Genomic DNA, 6,000 nt, shown 5'->3' with positions numbered 1-6,000 from the left:
AAATTCTGTCAGAATTAATCAAAGATTTGAAGCAACACATTGGAGCATTAAAGCAGTGAAAGCAATAAAAAACATTAAGATCTTTTAAATTTTCTACAAATGGAGAGATGTAATTACACCTTACTCTGCTAATTTTCTGATAGTCAATCTCTCTTTCAATGAATAAAACTATGTCAAAATAAATTTGATCTAATTCTCTCATAATTTCTGGTTTTAAAAAATCTCAAAAATGTGCTTGATCTCCCATTTAAATGAAGCACAGTATAGCTCTCATCTAGGCATCAGATTTTGTCCTCTATCTTAATTGTTGTTGTTTTTTCTTTTGTTAATACCAAATGACTAATTGGTTAACCTTATTAAATAGAGGTCTATGTGGGGCCAAGACCACATAACCAGTCTTCACATACTGACCAATAACGGCACTTTGGTAAGAACAGTAACCGTCTTTTCATGTAACAGCAACAATTAAACATGTTACTATAAATACTCCTGACAGGGATGCGAAACAACAAATCAATTTACAAGCTATACAAAAAAACTTATACCATACGCCAAATGATTTTGTTGTAAGAATTTAACTAACTTCTAATCTTTAAAAATAGTTTACAATATTACAGTTTATTGCAAATAAAGAAATTCTATAGCATTTGAACATAGCAAAGATTTGTGCATGCAAGCAAACTCCAAAAGTAATGTGTCTGAATATAAAAGAAGAACATTACGAACCATCAAACACTTGATTCCCTCCATACAAAATTGCTTGATATGTACTTAGTTGCTTTATGGATTATAATTACTTTGGCTATTCAACTCCACAAAATTTCCATTTCTATCCAAAAATGGAGAAAGAAATTATCTTTCATTAATCACATTAATGAGTTCAGGCCGTGGCCAGGAGAGATGAAGGGGTAATTAAACCAGTTTGATTATTGCAATATCTAAAGACTGATTAGTCTAATTTAGTCCACTTATTGCAATCAGGACCGTTTTGATTAGGCAATTAAAACAGAGAAGAAAAATCAATTTTTCTACAGATAGCAATTTGGCTTTTCTATACATTCTTTACCAATGCAATTCTTATGATGGTATTAAATTGTAATGTAGAAACCTTCCGACTTCGTCAGAACAAATAACTCCTTTAATTGCAAGAATAGAGGCGCTTTACGCATGTCCGAGTCATCTTGATGATACAGAGGAAAACATTATGAAGGTCAGCCACTTTCTTCATCATGCTTTGGTTCCATCAACCTTTTACAGTTAGGAGTATTGACCAAATGCAGATAAACTATAATGGCGCATGCACAGTTCATAAACCTTTGCTAACTCTAATATCATACACAATAATGCAATATCTTCCGCAGCACCTTTTCCCTCCATTGAACCATTTGCTCCGAGAGACAAAACTGTTTTTAACACATTTAATTATCACTGTAAGTATGGTCTCCAAACTCAGAATTCAGAAACTTAATTAAAATAGGTATACTGATAATGAGAAACAGAACCATAGAAACGGGACTCTGCAGTATCAAATAATTCATTTACACTGTATATGTCTTTTCATTTGTAGTACAATGATATGGCTATATAGCTGGTATTAGCAAACCTGTCCATTAACAGTGAAAATTGGTACCAGACACCTTGTCGAAAGACAATTCATCGAATGCAACGACCTAATTGAAAGTAAAAATCACTGACGCAACATGTCGTAGAAAGACAGCTTTGATGATGACAACTCAATGATATAAATTCAACTAAAAATCTTGCTGATTTCGAAGACCCATGGCTGAGTGGCCAGCAATGAAATAGACAGGCCTATGTCATATTGCTGATGAGCGACACAACCTCTAAAGTCCAAGCTCTTGCTAAAATGGTGTTCAGACTTCTCTTGGAGTGTAACTGAGCATCAGAACAAGTCTTAATTACAATATCGCAGGTTATTAAGTTTGTATCAACTTTTAAGCACTTTTTCTAAAACTTCTAATTTTGTGTTAATTTGAAAATTTTATACACTTAACATTCAGGAGCTCAATTCTAATGACTCTAATGTTGCTATTCTATGCTTGCATGAATACTGGTAATTCAATATTATAGCATCCAACCAAAATAACTCAACTTTTCAGTACATGAACTGACTATATTCTACATGAAAGAAATAATGTCTACAAAGAACTCCCCTTTTCGCTCATTAACACTATCTATCATATATTGATATTCAGAGAAAATGTCAGACAAGTGGAAATGCATATGGAGAAATAAGTAATTTTTTATGTGTTGTCAGCTCCGTTTTAAGTACAGCATTAATTTGAACAAGAAAGTTGTAAAACAATGTAAACTTTATATGCCCTCTATATGTTGAGTTGTTTTTTACCCAAAAGCTATTCTGTTCAACAAGACCTTTGTGCACAAGATTATGAGCTCTATTGTGGCAGAATATATATATGCAACACTTTTAATTAATCACACGCAACAAATTAAATATTAACTGCAAATACCTTTACAGATAGCACAAGTTGATTTACTGTTCTCATTACACAAAGGTGTGGGAAATGATTGGGTTTATCTGTTTCGATACCTGGAAATGCTATTAAACTTAGGGAATTAACACAGTTCTGCCCCTGTGATAAATTAACGGAAGAAAAATAACAGATATGAAGAAGAAAAAGGCTCCCAAATTTTACAATGACAAATTATACGAAAAACAGGCAGGTGCATCAATTCGTGTGGAATCTGATAATCTAATTTGACCCCATACCGACCCTCTTAATCCCGATGAAAGCCCCCAAGTCAATTTTACTAGTCAAACAGAGAGAAACAAAGAGGCTTATCAGGGACATCTATTGTATGGCACAGGTTTGGTCAGTTTCAGACTAGAGGTGTCAACCATGTCTCACATTGAGGGATCCAGCAGACAGCCCATCTCAATACAGAGAGAGAGTGAACAAATCACACCTCCCCCCCCCCCCCCCCCCCCCCAAAAAAAAAATTCTCACCTGATCAGGTATACATTTAATAGAAGAAAAGAAAGTAACCGACTTAATGATCCAATACAACAGCTAAGGGAAATATTAAATTTGAAACTTTATACTAAGGAAAACTTTTAAAATGCGTCCTATGGATTAATAAAAACTAACTTTCATTAACTCTCCTGCAGTCCGACACATGTCATGTTAAAATTGCCTAAATATAGCCTCTCCGATCATCTGCCTGATAAAGTCTTACCTATATATACATGAGCATATATATATATATATAGCTGGTCCACTGGGAAACACCTTGAGGAGAATTCACATCTAACGTCTTCCACTGACAGACTCCTTATGTGACATGGCCCAGATCACAAGCCTATTGACCTAATAATGAAAGTAATCAATTAACAACCGACATGGAAAGAAAGTGCCCAGGTAAAGTCAGGGTGGACCTCTCAGCCTTACCTGTACCCAAGAGCACAAGTGTCGCACAGCTCTCGCTGACAAACAATGAACACAATAACTTGACCAATCAAGTTACACAGGATCAGAGATAATAAGCGGTAAACACCTTCAATATTTGATTGCCATGCAATGTATTAATGGTGGGAAATATCTCTGGCTCAATTATTATCTGCATCACACGTCACTGATAGTTGTCAGTTAATTAATTGTCACATGGCATTGTTAGGCCCAACAGAATGTGCCATCCAACAGTTCACCTTCCCCAAATTGCCTATAGTTTCAAGTTACATTTTCACTTCCACCTGACTTAGCCAATCAATGGACAGCTGATTATTCTAAAAGATGATCTTCTTTTTAACATATGTTTTCACGCTGATTTGGTTTAATGAAGTTGATGATAGCACTGTTAATTAAGATTGCAAAAAACAATCCAATGCGAAAACATTTACAAACTAGTCCTTCCTTAATAAATATTTTAGAAAAAAACTGTCAACTCTTAGTAATTGGTTTTAACAAACTTATTTAAATTAAGATCTGGGGAAGTTTGGTGCTTTCTGATTGGTCCAGGTGATCTTTTCCAATTTCTTCATCAGAAAAAAGTTAACCTCAAAAATATCTTTGGGAGGTATGGATTTTTTCGTTTTGCTTATATAGTTATATTCATTTTATGTAAGTACCAACCATGTTGCATGAGTTAATAATTAAGAATTTCACCTTTTAAACACCTTAAATGGTAGACAACAAGTTAGATGAGTATAACGATACTTTTTTTTTCATTACCAATCTCTGGTTTTAAACTGCTTAAATCTTGTTTTGATGATTCAACATGCTATTTGATTTAATGATTGAAAAGAAATATTCTTGACAAGGTCTGATATATCTGCCCCCCCTTCCCCCCCCCATTTTTACCAATTTTTTAAAAGTATCATCTTTTAATAAAACGGTATTAAAAAAGATCTGTCTATCAAAACAAACTGGATATTAGTCATCATTATCCAATAGCTGTTCATCTATGACATCACTAAAATGGGTTGTTCTGCAGTTTAGCAAACAAATAAGGAATAAGGAATCATTCTTTGAGTATTATGAGGTGATAATTTTGGTCGGGGCGTGATCAAATCCAATAAAGCCCGAAGGGCTTTATGATAGATTTGATCACGCCCGACCGAAATTATCACCTCATAATATTCAAAGAATGATTCCTTATTACTTATATTTATATAATCTTAGGCCATCGTACGATTAAATATTTAAATATAAATAAACAAACCCCACTGGCGCCTCGATTTGGCGTCGTTTGTATTATGAGTTATATAGTACAAAATCGATACTTAGTGTTATCACAGGCAAAGACACTGGATAATGTAAATATATGAAAATATTGTCATTTTGTCTTCATATTCTATTTTCAGAAGTAAATTTTAAGATTGCAGATGTGCTGGAGTACCATTATCACATGTTTTTGTTCATTTAGTTATATACTCATCATTGATGAAAATAGTACTTGAGCAAGCATGTGCTTGATGTTTCCTAGCCAAAATCCATTAAGAAACATGTCAGCCATCATGAATTTATAAAAATAACATGATCTTCATTACGTCATTTATACATTATGACATCATTAAGGTATACAGTAAAACTAATTTAGTACGAACACGGATAAAGCGAATTCTTGGGTATAGCGAAGTTTTATTTTAGTCCCCGGTAAAATTCTTAAGAAATCTTTGCAAAATTTTACAGTTATAACGAATTGTAGTCTTATTAAGAAAATAGGTATATAGTGAATTCACTATAGCTAATATTACGAATTCGTTATATGGATATAACAAATTACGGTTCCTTTGGTCCCTAGGACTTCGCTATATCCGAGTTTTACTGTAGTAACCTTTTATAAGGCATACTTATTTTTAAAATGATTTCAATTATCTTCAAACCTACTGTTAAAGCTAGATTAAGCAAATGGGAGATAATCTATGGTTATGATTATAGAGTGTGTTATAGAGAGATCTGGTATGACCTTCACATTGACTTGGTTCAAATTATAAAGTCACTGCACACCCATTAACCCAAAAGCTGTGTTAATGTGAAGTAGGACTAAAATAGGGCCAAGTGGAGAGTATAGAGTATATATGATCCGAAAAAGAATTTTGCAAGATCTAATATGACCTTGACACTTGACCTAAAAACAACATTCAACATCACTTCATACCCTTTGATCGTAGGCACTCTGTGAGTGAAGTTTGAGCCAGATTGGACCAAAAGGAAAAAAGATATGCTCTGGATAAGAATTTTTCATTTCATTCTGCTATGACCTACACATTTGACCTTAAAATTTGGTTCAAGGTCACTGCACACCCTTTACTCAAAAGCTCTGTTTGTGGGAAGCATGAGCAAAATAGGGCTGAGTGGAGAGTATATATGCTCTAAAAATGATCCAATATGACCTTGACCCTTGACCTACAAACTTTATTCAAGGTCACTGCACACCCTTTGGCTAGAGGCACTCTGTGAGTGAAGTTTGAGCCAGATTGGACCAAGGGGGAGAAGATATGCTCTTGACAAGGATTTT

The 6,000-nt window shown here is 34.1% G+C and overlaps 1 protein-coding gene across 3 annotated transcripts in view; it reads right to left on the bottom strand.

Annotated features, from left to right (window-relative positions):
- Positions 1 to 6,000, bottom strand: part of LOC128189027 (zinc finger homeobox protein 4-like) — a 107,347-nt gene that overhangs the window by 52,091 nt on the left and 49,256 nt on the right. For 2 of the 3 annotated variants that reach the window (XM_052860419.1, XM_052860421.1), the window contains exon 6: positions 3,220 to 3,350. The exons of the other annotated variant lie outside the window; for it this stretch is intronic. The gene's annotated coding sequence lies outside the window, so the exon portion shown is untranslated. The remainder of the gene's footprint in view (positions 1 to 3,219; positions 3,351 to 6,000) is intronic. 3 annotated transcript variants of the gene reach the window in all.

The sequence above is a fragment of the Crassostrea angulata genome, chromosome 6 (assembly GCF_025612915.1).
Source record: "Crassostrea angulata isolate pt1a10 chromosome 6, ASM2561291v2, whole genome shotgun sequence".
Taxonomy (NCBI): domain Eukaryota; kingdom Metazoa; phylum Mollusca; class Bivalvia; order Ostreida; family Ostreidae; genus Magallana; species Magallana angulata.
The sequence above is the reverse complement of the archived record's forward strand: the minus strand, read 5'-3'. Positions and strand labels throughout refer to the sequence as shown.